This window comes from Vigna unguiculata, chromosome 5 (assembly GCF_004118075.2).
Source record: "Vigna unguiculata cultivar IT97K-499-35 chromosome 5, ASM411807v1, whole genome shotgun sequence".
Lineage (NCBI taxonomy): Eukaryota > Viridiplantae > Streptophyta > Magnoliopsida > Fabales > Fabaceae > Vigna > Vigna unguiculata.
The window spans coordinates 32365860-32390868 of NC_040283.1; positions in this window are offsets into that span (position 1 = coordinate 32365860).

A 25009-nucleotide genomic window follows, 5' to 3' on the forward strand; every position below is an offset into this window, starting at 1 on the left:
AGCATACATCCAAAGGGATACAAGTAAACATGAATTACTTAACATACTCCTAACCATATCCATTAAGTTTCTATTACGCCTTTCTAATACATCTTTTTGTTGTGGTGTGCCTATCTTTGTGTATTGAGCATAAATACCACGTTTCTCAAGGAACTTAGCGAAAGGACCAGGGTGTTATCCACGTTCATCATATCTTCCATAATACTCACCACCTTTATCTGACCTTACGATTTTCACCTCTTTGTCTAATTGCCTTTCCACTTCATTAATATAAACTTCCAAGCCATTCACTGATTGAGATTTCTCATGCAGTAGATAGACATGTCCATAACGCGAAAAATCATCAATAAAGGTGATGACATACTTCCTTTTATTGAAGGAATTTACATCAAACGAACCACATATATCGATGTGTATGATTTCAAGAAGTTGAGTGCTCCTTGTGGCTCTTTTCTTTGTGTGTTTTGTTTGTTTGTCTTTAATACAATCCACACAAACATTCATATCAATAAGATCCAAATTCGGAAGGATTTCATTCTTTACTAATCTTTGCATTCTTTCTTTGGAAATATGTCCCAAATGCTAATGCTACAAGTAAGCAAAACGTTCATCCACTAAACTGTGTTTAGTGTCAACATTGTGATGCAAGATCATAAGAGTTTCAGCATATAAATTATCCAAATTCAATTTATATAAACCATCATAAAGTGTACCAGATCCAATCATACAGGTACACTTAAACAAACTGAAACAACCATTCCCAAACTTAAAATACTATCCAACAATATCAATCTTAGACAACGAAATTAAATTTCTAATGATACTAGGTACATAAAAAGTATCCATAAGGTCTAAGTGATATCCAGTGTCGAGGATTAGACGATAAGTCCTGACAGCTTCCATTGAAACTTTATCTTTATTGCCCATGAAGATGAACTTCACATTGGAAACATGAATCGTACATTCAGAATCCATCCACCAAGCATTATGGGGAACTTCAATTAAGTTTGATTCAAAACATACGTGAGCATTATGCCCACCTTTCTTTTCGAACCAAGCTCTACGCTTTATGCAGTCCTTCTGGAAATGTCCAGAATTTCCGCAGAAATGACATTTGTCATTTTTCTTCTAGATTTTGGTTGAGGACTCATCAATCTTTAATGGTCCTTTACCCTTTCCATGTTTCTTTGCAACTTTCTCTCAAGCTCCTTGATTCTTCGCATAATGAACACCCGAGAGAATTTTCATCCACTTCTATTCTTAGAGATTTAAGTCTTGCTACGATATTTGTCATCTCCATCACGTGCTCGTGCATAGTACGTGAACCGTCAAACTTCATGGTGGTCAGCGTACTCATCAATGTCCCAACAAGGGACTTATCAAAAGTTTGGGAGCGTTCTTCCATAAATTTCTTAAACTCTTGCACATTATCAATTTTGGGAAGAGCAACCTTAATGTTGCTTGCTATGCTCATTCACATAAACATTTACATAAAATCTAGTCAGGGAAATTCGACCCACTGAAGACTAGCACAAACATATAAAGATACCGGAACAAAGACTTCAATTATCACATGCCTTACATCAATGCTTTGAGTCATAAAACTGAATTAAATACAGATTCAGACATAAATAACCATTATATGCATACTAATGTTCTCCTTTGGGAGATCCACTAATATACAAACATAAACATAATGATGCTGATCATATTATATAACATTATTGATAATTAAAATATGCATCAACTAGAATCACCTACTACCTTTGGGTATATAAATAAAACTAGTGACACATACAAAATTATCTACCATTATGCTCATTAATTATAAAAGCAATTAATCAACCTTTGGACGATCCTGAAATGCCTTATAATAATGAACTTCAATTAACCTATAAATCAATTATTCATAATTTAGCATCCATACTACGGGTAATTGAAATAAAATCATTAATAATTTGAAATCAAAAAAACTTTAAAATTTTGGCCACTTTGGTGACTAACAAAATTTATCATACTTGATATAAAATAAATAAATATACATTTAATTGCTATAAATCATACATAGCATTCTCATTAATTTTAATTTAACAATAACAAAACATACACATTATTGTAAATTAAAAATACATTATTCATATAATAAAAATATTAACGTTAATTGGTGACACAATTCAATAATATCACCACACTTGATCCATGAAAAACAAACAATTAATCCAACAATAATTGATTCATGTAATTTGCAATTCAAACATTCAATTTCTTTAATTCAAGAAATTCTCATAATAATTCAAGCCTTTTATTTTGCAATTAAAGCACAACGAAAACAAACATTACAATTGCACATTCAATATTTGTTTGATCCATCATTAAACTTGATGCCCACAAAGGACACGTAACCAACAAAAACTTTCATCATCATGCCATTGAATTCAATTAAAGCATAAAGGAAAAAACATTAAAGAAATATATCCCTAAAACTTATAATTAGAGTTCATACAATTGGGAAAACATATAAATTTCAAAATCCCTAAATCAATAATTAGGGTTTATCTTAATTTCAAAAATCCCTAAAATCATAATTAGAGTTTATAATATCATAAAATCCCTAAATCATAATTAGAGTTTATTATAGCATAAAATTCCTAAATTCATAATTAGGATTAATACTTTCATAAAATCCCTAAATTCATAACTAGGGTTTATAATAATTTCAGGAGAACACAATTTGGGAAAAAACATCATAATTGGAGAATCATAAATCTAATAACACATGCTCTGATACCACATGTAAATTATTTTGTAGTTTTCATGCAATAATATTTCATTATAAAAAAAACTACAGGATTTTAAGATTCATGATTCGCACATGTTCACGCACATAATCACACGTTTACGCATATAATCACACATTCATGTACATAAATCATAAATCAAAATAGGATACTAACCTTGATTCATGAGAGATCCAATAATAATGCGTTCTTCAATCTCTGTTCTTCAACCTCCTTTTTCCAATCTATCTATTTGTCTTCGTTACTCCTCTCACACTCTCTTTCTTGATGGCTTATTGTGAGAGAACCTTATGACCAGAGAAAGAACCCTAATATCCTTTTATAAGCCAACGTCCATCAAGTTGGGCTGAGCTTTATTTTATTTTATTATGACTTCCCATAATAACCAATAGGTCCTTATATTTTATTAAATCACAATTAGGCCATCATAATATTTCAAATGAGTCATATAATTGAATTAATTCGTCAATTAATTCTAACATTTCTCAGTCGAGGCCTCTCTCAATGCAATTAAGTCTTTGAGCAATAAAGGTTTTTGGTTGAAACCCGGCTGAAAATGTTTCGAATCATATAAATCTTTATTTTTTTCTCCATTATCTAAACGCCACAAACATTTTTGGTCTAGATACTAAGTAAAAAAAGTAATTATTGGATTCTATAAAATCATATATTTATATTAGTTTTAAATTCTTGATAGTGTATTCTTTAGTGAGGCCGATAAATGGTCACCTATTAGAGTAAATTCGGATGGATCAAGATTGTGGAAATAAACTCGAAATGAGCGATGAAAAAATTGAGTGAGAAGAGAAGTATTGGGAAGCTTCTGATTATTTTGGCTATAAGAAACTTTTGGTTTTGTTGAGGGGGTGATTCTAAAGTTTTTTTCTTTTTATCTTGTTGTAGAATCTGATTAAGATGCATCAATTATGTAATATTTGGGGTGCATCAATTATGTAGGTTTACGAGGGAGAATGAGGAGTGGAATTGTGCCTTGTAGAGTGTCGAGGCATGGTTTCACAAGACAATAGAGAACACCTAAGAAAAATAGAAAATTTTACACACTCTAGTCACTTAAGAATATGAGATATCCACTCTTGCTTTAAGTTATTTCTTGAGATGAAAATTCAAGAGAAGGAGGAGCAACTATTCCATACATTCTCTTTGCCAAAACAAAACTTAAAGGAATTTTAAAGCAATAAAGGGCAAAAAATGAAGGGAGATAAACCAAATTTAGTATTGTACCACACCTAGCTGGTCTAGCCAAATTATAACCATAAAACTCGTCTACGTAATCACTAAGGACGCAAATAATAATAATAATCACCATGTATAAACGAATGATAGTACCCGGCCTAAACCGCCAAAGAAGTAACTGGCCTAAGTCGTTAACTGAGAATAATTAAACAATAACTTGGCAACAACTTAGCATATTCAGAGCACTACCAGCAAGGCCCTTGAGGCCCACGATATTCAAATTAAGGAGCCTGGATCATGACCCAGGCCCACCTATGGATGAAGCAGGAGCCGACCCATGATGTGGCAAGACATAATTAATAAATCTATAAATAAGCATGGACCCCAGCAATTAAAGGTACACATTCATTACTCCCCTAATCACGAGATTTGATTTTCTAGAAGTTTTGGTGACTTGAGCATCAGAGTCCCTTTGCAGGTAACCCCTCTCGGGTCCAAACCAATTCACACCGAGATATCCATAGACGACATATACCAGTTGGGAGGAAGCCTACTGAGGAGTTTGCGGACTAGAGTAAGTTAACGCTTGTATCTGACATATCTTATTTGTTCTCTGTAGGAACAAGTACTAATTATACTAACAAAATTGTGAACACGATGAACAATAAAGGACGTTTAAAGACTCCATAAAAACTTACTCAAACTAGGCATGAACATTCAAATAAGAATTTGCTAAAGCAAAAAGGAAAATGTCTATAATGATTAAATGCAATTTGTCATGCTTCAAAGAACCAATTCACACATTGAGATCTCAAGTTTGGTTTAAGATTATTATTCCATTGAACTATTGTGATTAACAATTATTGTTACACGAGATTTCTACAACCACAGTTGAAATTCAGAATTGCATGTTTCTTTAACCAAACTTAAGATCTAAACTAGTTTATTTTGATTTATTTTAAAGCATGAACACTTATTTTTCGATGTTTAAAGTGTAACTCAATTCTTCACCCAATAGTTCCACGTTAGCAAAATCCAATTATAGATTGAGTTAGTTGAGAACACATATATCTTAGAACATTTACTACACATGTGACTCAAAATGAATAAACAACAAGACACCGAAAAATTCCTTTGAAATCGATGATCATGCAACATTTCAATGATAACACGTAGTTTGTGAAGCAATGATCGTTGAATAAGATTTTCAACATACTAAACATGACTAGGCAGAAAATGACTAAGTGGATGTAAGCACAAATATGAACTAATCGAAGAAAATTGCATAGAGATGTGAAATACCGAATGAAGAAGCAAATTTCAACTTGAAAGCATAGAAAACTAAAACGTTCTAGGTTCTAGATACCAGATGACATAAGCTAAATTTAGAATATATGTTGCTACGCATGATTCATAAAGCTTATGTTGAGTTTTACTCGATATAACATGTTTAAACAAATTATATTAGATGACAATGAATGAATCAACCGATGAAACAAGTGCAAATTACTAGAGATGCTTGTAAACACATATGAATAGGTGGAAATGACATACAAAGGTTCATATAAGATATAAATAGAAGAAAAGAATTAACAAGAAGAAAATTATTGATAGAGTGACTGATTTGGATGAAGACCAGCCAAATTGGATGGAGGATGGATGCATGAAAGTGTGAAGAGCTTCGGTTGAATCTAGGATGCTTGTTGGCATGCCATTTGGAAGGATGATCCAAGATAAGTAAGGAGGAGATGCCACTTGAATTTAACACTCAAGATAATACTATAGCCTATAGTAGGTACTCGATCTCTCACCAAATGAGCATAATTTTATTACTGAAATCAAATCTCCATTTACAATAGGTGAGACACTCTATTACAGATGAAAAGGATAATTGATTAGAGGGAAATAGGGAAGATTAAATTCAAATTAAACACAATTAACTCCCTAATTTGGTGCCAAGGCAACCCATTATTTGTTGTTCTACACCTCCTAAGCCAATTGATGACATACCTCTAGCCAAGGTACCTACCACTAAAGCTATGGCTAGGAGAACACAAGAATACTTGACCTACTATAAGCATGACAGGCCAAAGCTAAAGTTCACTTGGGCTAAGGAGGATGTGAAAACCTAGTTCATGATTCTATAATTGTAAATATTAGACTAGGGTTTAATTTTGGGCTTTGTATTCTGGGCTTAGTAGTATAAGCCCTAGAAGGAGTTGGGTTGGAGAAAAGGAGACATATTAACCCTAATTTGGTATGCTAACTTTGAGAGCAGGTTAGGGTTAATGCTCTCCTTTGTGCACCTACAAGCATAGGAGGTGTAACTAGCTTATGTGGCATGACTCCTTTTGGCCCCAAAATTTAATTTCTAAACTCCTTTTCCCTCTTTTTTTTATGGAGATACTAGCTCTTCTTCGCTTATATAAATAATATGCTGTCACATTGGAATTCTCCTAACTAGCGCAATAAATGTGTTACAAACTAAAAGACCAAAGCTTTGGACAAGGGTGCTACCCTATAAATAATTGGTTCCATTACCACTCATGAGCATGCCATTCAAATTGTAAGAAAACTTCATTCCTAATTAAGTCATATTGTGATATAACTTACAATTTTAAAAATTTTTGTGTATACAGGAGCTGGGATGACATGTGTATATGTCGCAACTAGAATCGCGACGGGACGACGAACCAAAAAAAGAAACGGGTTTAAAAAGAGATTTGGAGTCGCCACCATAATTATTCTAGAAAACTATGAAAAACCTTAAAAATAAGACAAGTCTGCGAACAACCAGATTTTGGATCTGAGAGTCGGTTACGCGTAAGGAAGGTGTTAACTCCCTACAACGCCCGTCCGAGGGCGGTACTTTAATTAAAAATGCAAAGTCGATGTGGTTTCAAAATGTTAATTTCCCCCAGAAATAATAAGACAAAATTGCTAAAAAGAAACAAAAATATTTTTTTTTAACTTTTTGGGCCCGACAAGGATTAACCTTGGTCCTACGTATTCTCATTCAAAATGAGAAATCAGGGTTACGTAGTTCTTTAAAAGATATTTGGAAAACAATTGAGAAAATGATTTGATTTGTTTGGAGGTGAACCTGACAAGGACTGACCTTGCTCCTATGTATCTCACGGTGGAGAATGAAGGATCACGTAGTTCTTAAAAAGAGATTTTTGTTTAAATGTTGATATTTTTTTTTATATTTTGAAAATTTATATTATTTTTGGTATTTCTTGAATTACTTGAAATATGTGTCACACGACGCGAGCGGTCGGACAGACACTAGAAAAGAAAGAAAGTTATTTTTAGTATTTTTAAATTATTTTGAAGAAAGTGTCACGTGACGCGAGCTGTCGGACAGACACAATAAAAATGAAAGAGAAATTTTTTATTTTTTTATTATTTGTAATTTTTATAATTTTCAAATATATTTGTTTTTTTTAAAAAATTAAATAAAAAAAAGAATGAAATTATTTAAGAAGAATAAAAGTGGAAAACAAAATATGGGGGTACATGAGTGATTAATGGGGGTTCACAAAGTAAACATAACAACATGCCCAAAAACAATAGACAAAGATATGTAGAGATGTCAAAATGAGTTTCAACCCATGAGCCAACCCGGCTCACCACGGTTTCGAGCCGGGTTGGGTTGAGAAAAATTCAAGTTTTTCAAAAGTGGGTTGAACTCAACCCGGCTCACTTAACCCACGGGTTAAACGGGTTCGAGCCGGGTTGAAGGTGAGTTGGCCCACTTAACCCACCAACATTTTTTTACAATTCTTTTATTTTTTTTAATTTTCTTCACAATTTCATATTTTTAAATGTTAGAATGTTATTTAATTATATTTGAATAGTTTGAATGTTTAATTAATTTGATTGGCACGTTATATATGTTGATACTTTAATATTTAACTATAATCTTTATAGTAAATTACTCAAGTAATCGTCTTATAAACATTTTTTTTCTAAATTAGCATGAAAAAAAATGTATAGTTTTTTTTTTTTTATATTTTGTTGAATAGCATGAAAGAAAATTTGTAATATTAGCCATGCTTTCTTAGACTATATGGATATTTTCTTGGAAATAATTCTTCGTATATTGTTGGTGAGAATGATCAAAACATTGGTTCTTGATTTAACTATGATTGTCATCTCATAGGTTACTTAAAATTTTATTTAAATATTTGAATACTAAAAAAAAAAAAATTTTTTTTAGGTGGGTTGGTGAGCCAACCCACTTAACCCACCAACTCGTGGTGGGTTGAGCCGGGTTACAAAATTTCTAGCTCACCATAAAATGAGCCGGTTTGAGTTCACTCATTTTCAATCCGGCTCGTGGTGAGCCAACCCGTGTGAATCGGGTTGGCTCACTTTGACATGTCTAAAGATATGGGGGTGTAAGACTATCACATGTGGGAGGTGCACGAAGTAAACAGGTGGAGTGTGTAAAGTGAGACAGGGGTGTAAGAAATAAAATGATGTGGGGTGTGTGCAGTAAACAAAGAGGTGCGTTGTGTAAACCCAAATAGATCCAAAACACAAACTGGGAGGGGTGCAAAGATTGAAAGTGGGGGTGCGCAGAGTAGAAAGGTTGGCCAATCAAAGAAACTCGTGGGTGTGTAGGAAATTAATATTGGGGGTGCACGAGAAAAAACACACGGACCTAATTTTTCTCTAACCCTAATTAAGCTAAAACCTCTCTCTCTTCTCACCAACGACAACCCCTTCTTCAATGCCTAGAGCCACCAAGTCTACGTCACTCGTCACTGTCCACCATGGCTGACCAAGGCCAATGTCGACGACGCCGTTCGACTTTGCTCTTTCCTTCTCGGCAAGGCTTCTTCGTGGCACCTCCATAGCTAACTAAGACCGAGAGCTTGCCACCCCGCCGTAACTAAACGAAGACACCTCCGACGACACGATGTCGACGTCGAGAACCCAGGATGCTCGACCTTCCCTCTCTCTCTTCTCAGGTGTGACTAAAAATTCCTTCGCGCGAGCACCTAGGGCCACTACCGTTTCCACTCCTTTGTTCATCTCTCTATTATGCTTGGGTGTAGCTGATTGGGGCATATGTGATGAAGGATTGACCCCAACCAAGGATGGAGGCACATGCTTAAGAAGACTAAGCATGTTTAGAAAGGAAGTTCACTAATCCTTCTCCCTTTCATTTGTGTTTGTTATTTTTGATTCCCTAAGTTAACTTAGTTGAATAAACTTTAGTTGACTTATTGACCTTTGACTAGGTTTGACTTGTTGACTATAATTGACTTGACTTAAGCCAAGATGCTAATCTATGTTTATTTGCTTTGTAGGTTAATTAGGAGTAAGAAAGCAATGCTAGGTGGCGCGTGGTGATTTGGGAGCATAAATGATGTGGAGGGGAGAGTAAAGCAAAAGCATAAAGCATAAAGAAAAAGGCATAAAGCAAGTGTACCTATGTACCTTTGGTCTCATTTGATTTTAGCACACTTTGGCCACTTTTTTTAGACATATGAGACACATTCTTTGTCTCCTTTTGTGCTAGAACGAAATTAGCCTTGCACACACCATAGTTATTAGCTCTTTTGTCTCTCATTTTTGTAACCTTATTTGACCTAGTTTCTAGAAGCTAGGGTTAGGTTTTTGTAGAGACATCTTTAGGTATCTTTTATTTGCTTAGAGGCCCCTAAACTCTTCTATATAAGGGGTGCTCCTAGACATGTAAAAGGGTTGGACATTTTGAAGTAAAAACACTCTTGTGTCTCAACCATTTGTGAGAGTTTCCTCCCTAGGGAGTGAATACTTTTAAGCCTTATCTTGCATAGCAAGTGGCGGCACACATCCACTCATCTTCAAGGTTGCCATGGCTTCTAGCCTAGCCTTGTAGTGGTGTGCTTCTCACATTTTTACCATTTCTTTCCTTTCCATTTTATGTTTTCTTCTTCCTTTAATTGTTCTTGGTTTTCTATGGTTTATGTGCTTTCCATTTCCTTTTCATTTTGAATCAATCCATCATCTTCTTCTCTTGAGCTTTGTGAAAGGAACCTTCACATTTAGATAGCTTGCTATCTTAATGTCTAGTGGAGATTTCACTTAGCTTGCTTAATCAACTCACACCATATTCAATAATCTTAAAAAGAAACAAGATAATCCTTCATCAATATGAGACTTGAGCGTTTGGTACTGGAATTTGGGTTTCTATTCTCTGTTCTTGTGGTTGGGTGTGAAAATGATAATGGAGGAATTTGGTGTTTATGCGTATTCGCGCAGGCGAAGGGGATGATGCCCGTCGTTGGTGACCGTATGGGATGGGCTGTTTTGGGTGAATGGAATGGAGAATACCGAGAACAGAAATGGCAGCTACGTGTGGGTTGCAGATAAGTGAACGAGGAAGAAGATGTGGATGTAGCGTTGCATCGGTGGCTGGAGGATGATGAATAGAGGTTATCTGGTTTTGATTATTTTTGTGAAGGTTGGAGATTAATGGAAGAATGAGAGATATAGAACGTGTTGTGGTTGGATGGAGAAATCGAAGTCGTGGATAGTGGCGTGTATCAGTTCGGTGGTGATGAGTGAATGGTGTTGCGTTGGAATAATGGAGTGGAGTGAAAATGAAAAGATGATGAATTATGGTGGTGTAGTTGGAAGAAGGTGGGGGAATATGAATGTAGGCATGGCGAGCGTGTGAATCTCTTTTTTATGCAGGCGTGAGATGAAGATGAAGGTTGGTGAAAACGAAAATAGATAGTGTGATATTGATGATAGTGGCTACGATTGGGTTCTCTCCTTTTTCTTTATTCGGGTGCAAGACCAAAGTACAGGGAGTATGAGTGCATAGGGATGAAGGTGACAACGACTCACACATAATCATAAACCAACAACCAACATAGAAAATGTAGCACAATACATCGTCATATCCATTAAAGCCTTTAAGAGTCAGATGATTTTATGTTCATAAGAGCTTTCAACAAGTATCGCTGCTTACCTCTTGTAGATCTCTTCTATGCTTGTTGTAGTTACTTCTCAGTGTTACTCCTCTAACCGGTTTCAGTGCATTTTTTTTTGCAATCTCCTTTCTCCCTTTTTGCTTTGTTGCTCTGGCCGCCCTGCTATCTATTTCTCTACTATATGAACTGTATTTTGAAATTGTGTATTCCCTCCTCCGAGTGTTCTCCCTTTCAATGGCTCTGCCTCCAACCACCCTATACCTCTGCTGCTACGAGTGTCATGGCCGCCACAGTAATACACATAAATATCCGATATTTCTATTTTTGTGCTAAGACATGGAGTTGGGATAAAATATGAAGATTTGAACGTTTCCCTTGCATGGAGAGGGAACTGTCAGCAGAGCACTTACGTTGTCTTGCAATTTCCCCCTTTTTCCAAGACCCCCAAATGCTTTTTGTTGCACGAACAGGGAAAGGACCACTGGCCAAATCAATTGGCTCTCATTTCATTTTTTTTTAATTTTCTTATATACAATTTTATATGTTTTTTTTCAAGAGAATAAAATAAGATGACGCAAAAAATAAAATAAAATAAAATAAAAAAAGATAAAATACAAAAGGATAAGATAAAATAAAGTAAAAAATAAAATAAAATAAAAATAAAACAAGTTAAATAAATAAAATAAAATAAAGCAAGATAATATTAAAGAAAAAATAAGATAAAAAGTAAAAAAGAAATATATGTTTATACTCACTTAAATATTCACTTTTTTGTATTTTTTTTTAATTATTTTAAATTAAAATTTTTATTTCATACCCGAACGAAATTTGGTGTTGACTGTATATTGATGAGGTATTTCAACAAACTCATCTTCGCAAGGGATCTGGCAAATTTGTTAATAAAAGATTTCAGAGGACACATGTAAGCAAACACTTTCATTTTTTCCCGTAAAAGTTTAATTTTTACCATATTTAACTGGTGCTTTCTTATTTACTTAACAGGAACAATTTGAAAATAGACATTCATAGGTCATATTTGAGCAAGGCTTAAGTGTTGGTCCATCAAAAGATAATAACAATGATGATCTTGCAGCAGATGAAACGATTAGGAGTAAGTGTTGGGTTGAGGTTGTCGATGGAAAGAATAAAGGAAGACTATATATATGGGACAAGACAACTTTCTACAAAACACAGGTGGAAGCGATAGCTTGAAGCACCAACCATCTTCTTCCACTTCCATTGCTGAGGACGTTACGTACCTCTAATAACGATTAGATAGCTTGTGATCAGGCTTATGAGGAATTGAAGACCAATTTCAATCCATACACAATCTAGTCTTGACATTATTGCCTCCTGACCACCATACCCGTTAATAGGCTTAGTCTAAGCTAACACCATCCTAACAGTAGTCTACACCAGTCCAGTTTGCACCAATTTAGCCCAACCCAATCTAGTCCAACCTAGTACGAGAGCCACAACACCCTAAGGAATAACACACTGATTTTGATGATTATGTAGATTATTCAGACTTTGTATGACATTTATTGAGGAAAAGTTTTGTTTGGATATTGATATTGAGGATTATGTTTGATTAAGTAGATTTAGTTTGGTATTGTTTGACTTTCTGTTTACATACATTATTGTACATTATGTTTAATTAATATTGTGATATTTTTACATTTAATGTGATATAAGCTTGGATATGTCCATTACTTAATATTAGCATTTTGTCTCCGTAATTGGAAGCTCTGTTTATGGTTTATAATGCTTATACAAGTCTATTTTGTATTGTTTTGTGTGTGGTTTAGGGTTTAGGTATTCTATTATATATTTACCGACAGACTTATCGACGACTAAATTAGTCGATAAAGATTGTTTTCAAAATATTGACGAGTAAGGATGCAATTTTTCGATGGATGTATCCATCAGTAATTATCGACAGACGTCTTATCCATTAATAATTTGCTATATATATATAACATTGTTATTCGTCCGGACGGAATTGGTTGTTGACAATTGCCCCTTTTTTCTTAGATCTTACTAGATGATACGAAAAATTAGTCATTTTCATATCATCAGAGTAAAATATAAGAAAAGACAGAAACACTAATTTTATCCGGGCTCTAAAAAGAAATCACATCAATGCAAACATTAAGAAAATTAATGACCATTCCATCGGAGATGGCCTTTATATAAACATACCAAATCAATGACCATTCCATCAGAGAGGACCTTGATATGAAAGATCGATGACCATTGCTTTGCAAAGGGCCTCGATATGAAAGCACATGAAAATCAATGACCATTCCATCGAAAAGGATCTTGATATAGATATATGAAATCAATGACCATTCCATCGAAGAAGGCCTTGATATGAAAGATCGATGACCATTGCTTTGTAGAGGGCCTCGATATGAAAACATATGAAAATCAATGACCATTCTATCGAAAAAGGTCTTGATATGAAAGATCGATGACCATTGCTTTGCAGAGGGCCTCGATATGAAAGCACAAGAAAATGAATGAACATTCCATCGAAGAGGGTCTTTATATAAAAATATGAAATCAATGACCATTCCATCAGAGAAGGCCTTGATATGAAAGATCGATAACCATTGCTTTGCAGAGGGCCTCAATATGAAAGCATATGAAAATAATGACCATTTTATCGAAGAGGGTCTTGATATGAAAGATCGATGACCATTGCTTTGTAGAGAGCCTCGATATGAAAGCACATGAAAATCAATGATCATTCCATCGAAGAGGATCTTGATATAAACATAAAGAGATCAATCACCATTCCACCGAAGAGGGTCTTGATATACCTAAAATTGATGACCATTGCTTCGCAGAGGGTCTCAATATAAACATAAGGAGATCAATGACCATTTCATCGAAGAGGGTCGTTGATATAAACAAAAGGAAATCGAAGACCATTCCATCGAAAAGGGTCTTGATATACCAAAAGTCGATGACCATTGCCTCACAGAGGGTCTCGATATAAAAATAAGGAGATCAATGACCATTCCATCGGAGAAGGTCGTTGATATAAACAAAAGGAAATCGAAGACCATTCCATCGAAGAGGGTCTTGATATACCTAAACTCGATGACCATTGCTTCGCAGAGGGTTTCAATATAAACATAAGGAGATCAATGATATCTTAATTGCACGTATAATATGAAAAACGAATTTGCTTGTTTTTTTTTCTTTCTATGAAATGCATGTGTACATGAATGCATGTTATGCAAGAATCACATAAGACTTTTGTCTTTTCATAATTATTTTTCTCTTTTTTTTTCAGAGTTGAAGGTGTCAAAACCTTAATATGCTTGAATGTATGAATTTATGATGCAAAGTGTAAGACCCGAGAAATTTAAATAGTTAAATAAATAATTATTTAATAAATGTGGGTAGTAGAAGCCTTTATGGCATTTAATGTTAATTGTTGTGACGTGGATAAGTACTAGTTCAAGTGGTTGAAAGTACTTGGTTATGTGAGAGGACTTGGGTTCAAGGCCTATGTATGTCATTTATGTGTTGTTTGATTTATTATTAATTTTAAAAATATGCATGATTATGTTGAGTGATAACATAATTATAGAATTATAGGAATTATCACGAAACAATGATTGGTTGAATTGGTTGTGCTTTGACTTTGTGATTCCATGGTTACGTATTCAAACCTTGCTGAGAATGAAATTGGCCTATGAAAGGTAATTATAGACATTAAAAGGCCATTTTTTGTTTTTTTGCCATTTACCATAATTAGGGATCATATAAAAGGGGAAATTAAGGTAATTATGAGGGTTTTGAAGTTTGAAAACCTAGAGTGAAAAGAGAGCACGAATTCTGAGAGAAAAGAGAGTCAGAGGGAATCAAGAGAGTGAAGTTAGGAGAGCACTAAGGGAATCCAAATTGGGGCAAGAAGAACCATCAACCTTCTCTTCGTTTAAGCAGGGAAAACCAGTTAAGGGGAGCTATTTTCGTGTTTATGACCATATGTAGGATTAAGAAGCCTGCTCTTTTGATTTTGTGCTTTCATGTCCTAAATGTTTCGTGCTATATGTGATGGGATTGGAGTTCTGTTGTTTTGACGTTGGTTGAGAAGCCTTTTTATGCTTTGGCATGAGTATAATAGGGGTTTTGTGGTGTATGATTGTTTATGAGTTAACTTCCGATTTTGGGTAGTCAATTTGGGTTTAAATCATGTTCATAAAACTTGTGCACTATTGTGGATTGTTTGTTAGTAATTGAGATGTGGTTTGACATTGTTTCTGTGATTGTGCGTGTGTATACAGGGACAACCTCTGCTAATCTCGCTCAAGCGAGCCAGGCTCACCTAGGCTAAAGTTGCAGAGTCTTGACCCTGATTCTACTCGAGCCACTCGCTCAAGCGGAGGCCTAGGTTTTTGGGTGACATGTTATCTCGCTCAGGTGAGTGCATATCGCCTAAGCGAGAAATTGAGGGTTGTGAGACTTGGGTTTGGGCATCTCGCTCAGGCGAGAGGTTCTCACTTAAGCTAGAACTCATACGTGACCTTGTGTTCTTTCTTAACTCACCACCTAGGCGAGAGTTTTGGTTTTAGGTGAAGGGTGATCTTGCCCAGACGAGAAGAGCTCGCCTAAGCGAGATTTCGCAGTGAGCCACTAGAGCACGCTCGCTCAGGCGAGAAAGTTTAGCTTAAACGAGATAGGCCTAGTTACTCATGCTAAGGTTTCTAGCCCAAGCGAAGGTAGTGTAGTTTGTGTGCGTTGTTTGCATGCCTTAAGGCAGACGTGGATCAGGAGATGTTGTGCCATGAGCGGGTAGGTTCATGGATGGTGGTTAACATGTGATGGTATGAGCGGGGAGGTTCATACTCAGTTACTCTCATGTCGAGATACGAGTGAGGTAGGTTCGTATGTTCCGTGCTCACATTTGAGAGATGTTGCGTGCGGGGAGATACGTAGTTGGTGGATTACATGTGTTGGACTACGGGCGGGTAGGTCCGTAGAGTAGGACTACGAGTGGGGAGGTTCGTAGAGGCAGGAGCACGAGCGGGCAGGTTCGTGTGAGCATCATAAATCCTGAGTCCATGGTTAACCAATTTATGTGATGTGAAGGTTGGAAAGCCTTGGAGTATTAAGAACTTGACCAATGTCTAAATTTAATAATATATAACTAGGAGTAATTATATTATCGAACTAAAGTGTTTTCTTTCTATTAATAAGCTCACCCTTTCTGTTTGTGCTTGGCGATGATTGTGTAATTCTTTACACGAGAGAGTTGATGATACAAGTGATGTTGTTGATGTTTGAGACGGAGAGTGGGGCTAGCTTGGGATGGAGCTAGGAATTTTATTATGATTTTATTATCTTATCAAAAGTTTGGAAATTGTAATAAGACTGTTATTTAGCTTTAATTAATTGTTTACACACTAAACGATGTTTTAAATTTTCCCGTAGTTAGGAATAATGAAACTATGAGGTTATTTTATAAATTATGTATTCATTTATTTTAATTAAGTAATTTCCAGTAGGGATGTTACACAAAGCTTCCATAGAAATCCTATATATTTTCATTTTTTTTCTTTGTCTTTTTAGAATTCTTATTATTTTTAAGCTACAAAAAATGAGTTTTTGGACAATATGAAACCAGACTAAGGGGCCAATATGAAACTGGGCTTGGGCCAAACAAAATGGGCTTGAGGGCAAGACTAAACTAGGTTTGGGCTAGACAAAACTGGGCTTGGGGCCCAAACTAAACTAGGCTTGGACTAGACTAAACTAGGCTTGAGGGCCAGACAAAACTGGGCTTGGGCCAGACAAAACTAGGCTTGGGCTAAACAAAACTAGGCTTGGGGGCCAAACAAAATTGGGCTTGGGCCAGACAAAACTGGGCTTTGGGGGCCAAAATAAACTAGGCTTGGGCCAGACTAAACTGGACTTGAGAGCTAGACAAAATTGGGCTTGGGCCAGACAAAACTAGGCTTGGGCTAAACAAAACTGGGCTTGGGCCAGACTAAACTGGGTTTGGGCCAGATAAAACTGGGCTTAAGGACCAAACAAAACTGGGCTTAGGCCAGACTAAACTGGGTTTTGTGGCCAGTGTGGAAATTGAGCTTGGTGGCCAGTGTGGAAACTGGCTCGGTGGCTAGAGAAAACTGGGCTTAAGGGCTAGACTAAACTGGGCTTGGCCCAAACTAAAAAAGGCTTAGGCCAGACTAAACTAGGCTTGGGCCAAACTAAACTAGGCTTGAGGGCCAGACAAAACTGGGCTTGGGCCAGACTAAACTAGGGTTGGGCCAAACAAAACTAGGCTTGAGGGCCAAACAAAACTGGGCTTAGGCCAGACTAAACTGGGCTTTGTGGCCAGTGTGGAAACTAGGCTTGGTGGTCAGAGAAAACTGGGCTTGGGGTTATAGGTCATTCATATGAATGAAGAGGACCATCAATTTGAAAAAATATCACAAGTAACCTTTGTAATATTAATTTCTTATTTCTAGAAAAACATTTGATTGAAGAAGCATGTTGCATAATTATGCTGACTCATGTTGTGATGATATGTTGACACATGTTTATGATGATATGACATGCAAACTGTAGAATGCACATTTATTATTTCAAACACAAACGTAAGGATATGAACCGTGATATGCATGAATGCATGATGAAAACCTTGTAATACTTTGTCCTTCTGACTTCTTTTTTTTTTGCACGTTTGAGTCAATTGTTCTATTTGCAATCATCAAACTCATTGTTATTTTCAATATTTCCTGAAAGTGAGGAATGTCACACACCTTGAGGTCTAATGTTTAAAAATGAATATACTTTTGACTTTCTCTTTCACAACATCAGTGCATGCGTGCTTGAATTTACAAGTGAGTGAAAGGCCAAAAATTTTTGGAAAGTGTTTGAAGGAGATTGGGATAGACATGTGGGCACATCATTCCTCACACACTCCTAAAAGGAGATGTAATTTGTGAATGTCAGTGTAAAAATACATAGAAGACCCAAAAGCTGCCCCAATTATGGTGTTTGGGAAAAAGGTATGGGGAAATGGATCTATGAATGTCAAGGTGGAAAAAATTCATGTGAGATCCACAAAGTTGCTCCAGTTTTAGGATATGGGTTTTGTTTTGAATAAGTAATGGATATGAAAAACATTGGCTAAGAGAATTGCCCTAGTTGGTTTGATTTTCTTTCACTTGCTTTGGTCAGTTAGTAGGGAGTTCCCCTTTTCTTGAGACACCATTTTCATTTTTCATTTTTCTTCTTTTACAACCGCATTATTAGCCATGTGTCTTTATTGCAAAATTAAGCTTATAAAAATCAGAACAATCAATATTCAATCTGTGTGGACTTTTAATTGGCTTGTAACGTGGCTATGGGCTAAAAGGCTTTGAAAGAAAGAATATAAAGGCCCAAATAATTTTTTTTTGCAAGTTTTAATTAAACAAGAACTACCATCTAGGTATTGCATAAGCTATTTCTCAAGACTTTTTGAACACTTTACTTTTTTCATATTTTATTTCAATTGCTTTTCATTTGCAATCACTTTGTGATTGTTTTTATTTTGGTTTACTTTCATTCAATTTTTTGCATTTGATTACTGAGTGGTTTTTTGTGCGTTTCAAGCTAACTTGTAGTTGACTTCTAGTATGATGATAACCCTTGTTTAGGAACAATTTAAAAGAAAAATTTTTTTAGACTCAATAGGGTAACAAAGGATATTTTACTTTTTTGGATGAAGAAAAATGGCCACACATCATTTCAAATTTTGATTGCTTTATTTTCAAAAGATTAACTTTAAGATAAAAGCTCAATGACCTTAACAAGATTCACTTTTCTTTTCCTTTCTTTATTTTGGTTTTGTTTTATTTTTCTCCTAGATTGCCCTCTTGGGTTTTCAATCTATTTCTCTTTTGAAAATTGTCTCGATGGATTTAGGGATCATCCAACTAGTGCTAGCAAAGATAAACATTGGCAAATCTGCCCCAGTGTGAAAAATCATGTTTATTATACGAGTATAACCAAGGGTGTTTAGGGCAAACCCTTTTATTTTGGAAGGGTGAAGGATTGAAGCTTCCAAGCCATGCATGTACAAGTGTTTTCAAAAGAAAAGGTCAAGTTGTTATTCTTCATTAAGCATTTTGACCTCGAAAGATATGACAACCCTCATTTTTATTATTTATATTTCGCATTTTTTTTTATATTTGAAAAACTTGAATTCAATGATTTGCAAGAAAAACAAGTGACTCATAACATACTTCTTTTGCCTTTGTTTTTTTTATTTTTTGTTATTTATCATTATTTTTTTTGCGACAACCTATTAGGACTTGTTCTGGAGGAAATCCTTAATATCTCATATGCTTTGAAATTCATGAAGGATGACATGATGCAACTGATCAAAGTTGTCATAACAATATGAAAGATAATTCAACAATCTAACAACAAGAAAAGCATAAAATTTTCAATGTTTTACAAAGTCAAGGTGTTCTTCATGCACAGGTGTGTTCATGTCCTGGCAGAGGACTTTCTTCAACATTAAGTTATCTTTCTTCAAATGCCAACAATCCTAAATCAATCAAGGATTGTTCCTTGTGCTTCAAAGTCGTGCATGCTTATGTTGAATGACCCAATGCTTCTCCATGATAATCACATCTTGCATTTACATCATAATTCTTTGGGTACGGAGGTCGTACAGGCCTAGTGGGACAAGTATCTATGAGGTTGTTGCGGAGGAGATTTGGTAATAGCTCTATGTAGGTCGTAGGGATAGGAGTGAAATTGACAACTTTCTTGCCTCGATTGTAATTTTTTCGCCCAATCTCCTGATTGGATTTCTCTAACGGAGACATTTGAGGATAGACAATGGGGTGTAGATTAGCTCTTCGCTTTGTTCTTATCCCACACCTAGAACCACACTCATTCAAATTTGCTACAAAATTTGGGTCAAGTGCAATTTTTTCGTTCCTTATGCCAACCTCAATCCTCTCTCCCATTATAATCAAGTCTGCAAAGTTCAAGGAAACACTACTCATCATATGTTTATAAAAGGGTGACTGCAAAGCATTTATAAATATAGCCACCATCTCTTTGTCATGCAAAGGTGGCTCTACTTGAGCAGCAATCTCTCTCCATCTTAAAGCATACTCTTTGAATGTCTCTGACTCCGTTTTCTCCATGCTCTGTAGTTGAAATCTATCAGGCACATTATCATCGTTATATTCATATTGCTTCACGAATGTAGCCACCAAATTTTTGCAGGAACGAATTTGGGTTGGTTTCAAATGCATGTACCAATTAAGAGCCATGCCAGTTAAGCTTTCCTGAAAGAAGTGAATCAATAGTTTCTCATCATGAACGTAGGCAGTCATTTTTCTGCAGTACATGGTTATATGATTCTTTGGACAAGTGTTCCATTGATACTTTTCAAACTCTGGCAATTTGAAGTTTGGAGGTATCACCACATCTAGAACTAAGCACAGCTCTACAACATTGCCAAACTCAAACTTTTGTACACCCTCTATAGCTCTCAGCCTTTCCTCTAACATTTCCAATTTGTTTGTGGAATCTTCAAGATTCAGAGGTCTAGTGACATGGGGTGAAGGTTTTACCTTGGGTTGCTTTTCCATTGACACATGTACTATATTTGATTGAACAATTCCTTGGGTGCATGTGAAGGTGGATGTCCCAAGTTCATTCTCCTTCGTATCATGAGTTGCAACCATGTAGCAAGGGCAGAACTAGGTGATGACAAGGGGGAGCCACGACTCCCACATTTTTTTTTTGAATTTTTTTATATATATTAATATATTTTTAAAAATTATATTATATATTATTTATATTAAGTTTATATTATGGAAAATTATAATAAAAGATAAAATAAAATATTTTAATGGAGACATTAATTTATAAAAGAGATTAGGTTTTTTTTTTTACTATAAGATCTTTCCACCATGTAGATGATCATGAAAGTGTGTGAAAAGAGATAAATACAAAGAGATAGATTAGGAAATAGAGGTTGGAAACACATAGATTGAGATTGATGTATACATTCTTGTCTGATCTCTCACAAATCAAGGTTAGTATCTTCTTATGATTTATGTATGTTAGTTTATGATTCTTTTTAGGATGTTTCTTCCAAATTAAGTTTATCCCAAATTAATATAAACCCTAATTATGATTTTACGTATTCTTTTATGAAATTGGTATGAACTCTAATTATAATTTTTCCTTAATTATTATAACCCTTAATTATGAAATTTAGGGATTTTGTGTTTTTCGCTACCTATGGTATTTTTTTTAAGTTTTGAATTTATACAGTATTGCTTATTTAATTAAAGTAGTATGAATTTTGTTATATTTTGCATTGTGATAATTGTGATTTGTGAATATAAATTTTATTTTTTCTAAATAGGCGAGAGGTGATAAATTTATATTAGAAAGATTATGATAAAAAGTAAAAAAATTGATTCCTTTTTTTCAAAGAGGAAGGTTTGTGATTAAGATGAAAAAAATGCATTTACGTTAACTAAACTTGAGAAATTTAATAAGAACCAAGAATTTAAGACAATAAAAAACAAATCTCTAACGTTCTTAGAATTACATATAATGAATTTAAAAATTCATTAGAATGTGATTTGGGAAAAACGACATCAAATTTGACAATACCACCAAATCAAATTGATGAGATACGAGTGACTTATCTAAAATGGTATTCATGGTTTGGTATCATGATATAATAGCGAATGATAGTAATATTTTTTTGAATTCTACTATTATGTGTGTTTGTTTTAAGGAGAGGAAATGAAGAGAAAAAATGAAGAGTTTTTCTTCTAAAAAAATTATATATAACAAATCTAATTTGGCCCCCCTACATTTTTTATCCAAGTTCCGCTAGTGCCATGTAGCTTGCAGCTTTTTTCTCTGAGTCAAATCCAATAGGTGGAGTGTAATTCGAAGGAAGACCATATGGAGGAAAAACTTGGGTTTCTTGAACCCTTTGTTGATGTTGTTGAGTGGAAGTCTCTTCAGAGTTTTCTAGTGCATCAATGGCTTCCAAAATCTCATGTATTTGCTCCTTCAATTGTTGAATATCTATCTTCGTTGCTTCATGAGTTTCTCCCAAATTCTCCATGATCTTTTATCAACAAATCCTTTAAGGTGTCACAATTTCTTTATTTTATTAGCATGAACTAATGAATGCAAAAACTAAATCCATGAGACCCATCTATAGCATGAACTAATATCAAAATATGAATGTATTATGCAAAATGACATGAGGATGCATGTTAAGTGTTTAAAAAACTATGTGCCCCAAGAGACATTTTATTTACTTTATATGTTTATGTGATTAAGGAACACCATGCACGATATGCGACTAACTGAAAACCTACATGAGATTTATTGGTGCCTCAGGAGGCATGTATTCATATGATATGAGTATGAAAATGTGATGCACTTATTTCAAAACTCCATGCATGATATGCAATCGAATGACACAATGAAATGCATGTTTACCTTATTCTCATGAGATGTGATGTATGATAAAAAAAATGATATGCATGACACACCATTGAGATAATGAGATGCATGATTGTGCCTTGATGGGCCCTTTTTCACATGTAGAAAGATGTATAATATGTACAAAAGGAGGTGAAGGGTAAAGGACATAATTTTCTCCCTTTTAATTCTAAGCTGCACAGACCCGGGTATAGGGCCCCACTCATGTTATGTACAAAAATATAAAGTGAGTGTGTGAAGGGAGAAAAATGCACAACTAAACCCCCACCTTCAAAACAAACATAAAAGATCTAAGTAGATACAAAACATGTTCTCTACCCTATAGTTCAACATTCACATTAATTACGCCATACACAACTTAAAGATAAACAATAATATATACATACAAAAAGATAAAGTGGAAAACAAACATTTAAATTAAACAGATCACTTTCACATATTCAATTAAATAAGCCTGACTCTCTGTAGTCCCCAATGGAGTCGCCATCTGTCGCAACCTAAATCGCGACGAGACGGCGAACTAAAAAGAAATTGGTATGGATAAAAGAGATTAGAAGTCGCCATCGTAGTTTATTCTAGAAAAATATAAAAAATCATAAAATAATATAAAGTCTGCGAAAACCAAATTTAGGGTCTGGGAGTCGGTTACGCGTAGGGAAGGTATTAGCACCCTCCCAAAGGCGGTGTGTTTATTTTAAATTTGCAAAAGAGATGTGTTTATTTTAAATATTTATTTTTCCCAAAAATAAGAAAATGTTGAACAAAATATATTTTTGGAGTGTCAAGGATTAACCTTGGTCCTACGTATTCTCATTAAAAATGAGAAATCAGAGCTACGTAGTTCTTTATAAAACTTGATTAGAAATTTTAATTTTTAAAGTTGTCTTTTGAAATTTTTGAAAATAACTGTCATGTGACGGGTATGGCCTGGTTGACACAAAAAATATTTTTATAACTTTTATATTTTAAAAAGAAGTTTCGTGCAACGCGAGCGGTCGATTAGACAACAAAACAATTTTTATAACTTTTATATTTTAAAAAGAAGTGTCGTGCGACCCGAGCGATCGATTAGATACCAAAACAATTTTTATAACTTATATTTTAAAAAGAAGTGTCGTACAACGCGAGCGGTCGATCGGACTAAAAGATAAAATAAAAATGGTAAATTGGAAATAGAAAATAAGAGTGCATGGTAATGAGAAACACATGGTGCATAAAGTAAATGCGGGGTGCACAAAGTATACGTGGGGTGCATAAAGTAAATGTGGAGTGTGCTTAGTGAAAACTCTAGTACATAAGTAAAATAAAACTTAATGTAAGGGATGTGGGGTTATTACATTGGGGAGTGTATGAAGTAAAAAAATAAACAGAATCCAAATTAAAAGTAGGGGTGCACAAATTAAATTATGGAGGTGCGTGAAGAAACAAGAATCTGTTAACCCTAATTAAAAACAGGGTGGTGCGCAAATGAATTGTGGTTGTGCATGAAGCAAAATTCAATCTTGTTAATCCTAATAAAAATAAGGGTGGTGAGCGAATGAATTATGGTGGTGCGTGAAGCAAAATTTAAATTTGCGAATCCTAATAAAAACAGGGGGTGGTGCGCGAATGAATTGTGGTGGTGCATGAAGCAAAATTTAAATCTGCTCTAATCCTAATAAAAACAGGGGTGGTGTGTGAATGAATTGTGGTGGTGCGTGAAGCAAAATTTAAATCTGCTCTAATCCTAATAAAAACAAGGGTGGTGCATTGTGGTGGTGCATGAAGCATAAAATTAAATATGCTCTAATCCTAATAAAAACAGGGGTGGTGTGTGAATGAATTGTGGTGGTGCATGAAGCAAAAAATTAAATCTGCTCTAAAAACGCATAACACAAGTTAAACATGAGACCTAACCTTTACTTCATCTTTTTCCTTTCCGCAAAACACCATTGCCGCAACATTCACCCTAAATTTTCTTGAATTCCTAAACCCCAACTCTAATTTACTTGAATTCCTAAACCCCAACTCTTATTTACCGCCAATTTTTTAGTTTTACATGGTGGGTTAATTAATCATCTTACAGAATGAGATTAAGAAAATTGATTTTGCCTCCACAATCTTCATACAATTAATACATCCCTAACACAAGGAACAGGGGCATAGTAGCAAAGTTAAAAAACCACATGTACCTTAATTACTCTTGATTCTGAATGAAAGTTGAATATCTCCTATATGCCCTTTTGGTGTCAGCACTTCATTTATGACAAAACATGTGTCATTTTTATTGTTGCTATTGACATAGTGAAGAGAATTCCCCAAAATTTTGTTTTTGCTAGTAGAGATGTATAACCCAAAAAGAAGGAAGAAAACTGTTTTTTGCGATGATGAGCGATCCCCCCTTTTTCTTTACCACGATCCAATATATGTCCCTCAAAAAAATGAAGTCACTGGTAGGAATTTAAAGTAGAAGTTGAAATAGGAATAAGATCAATCGTTCCCTCCCTGCAAACCGTTTTTATTTTCAAATTTTAATTTTTGAATTCTGAATTTTATTAATTAATTAAAAACAAAATTATCTTTTTTTTATTA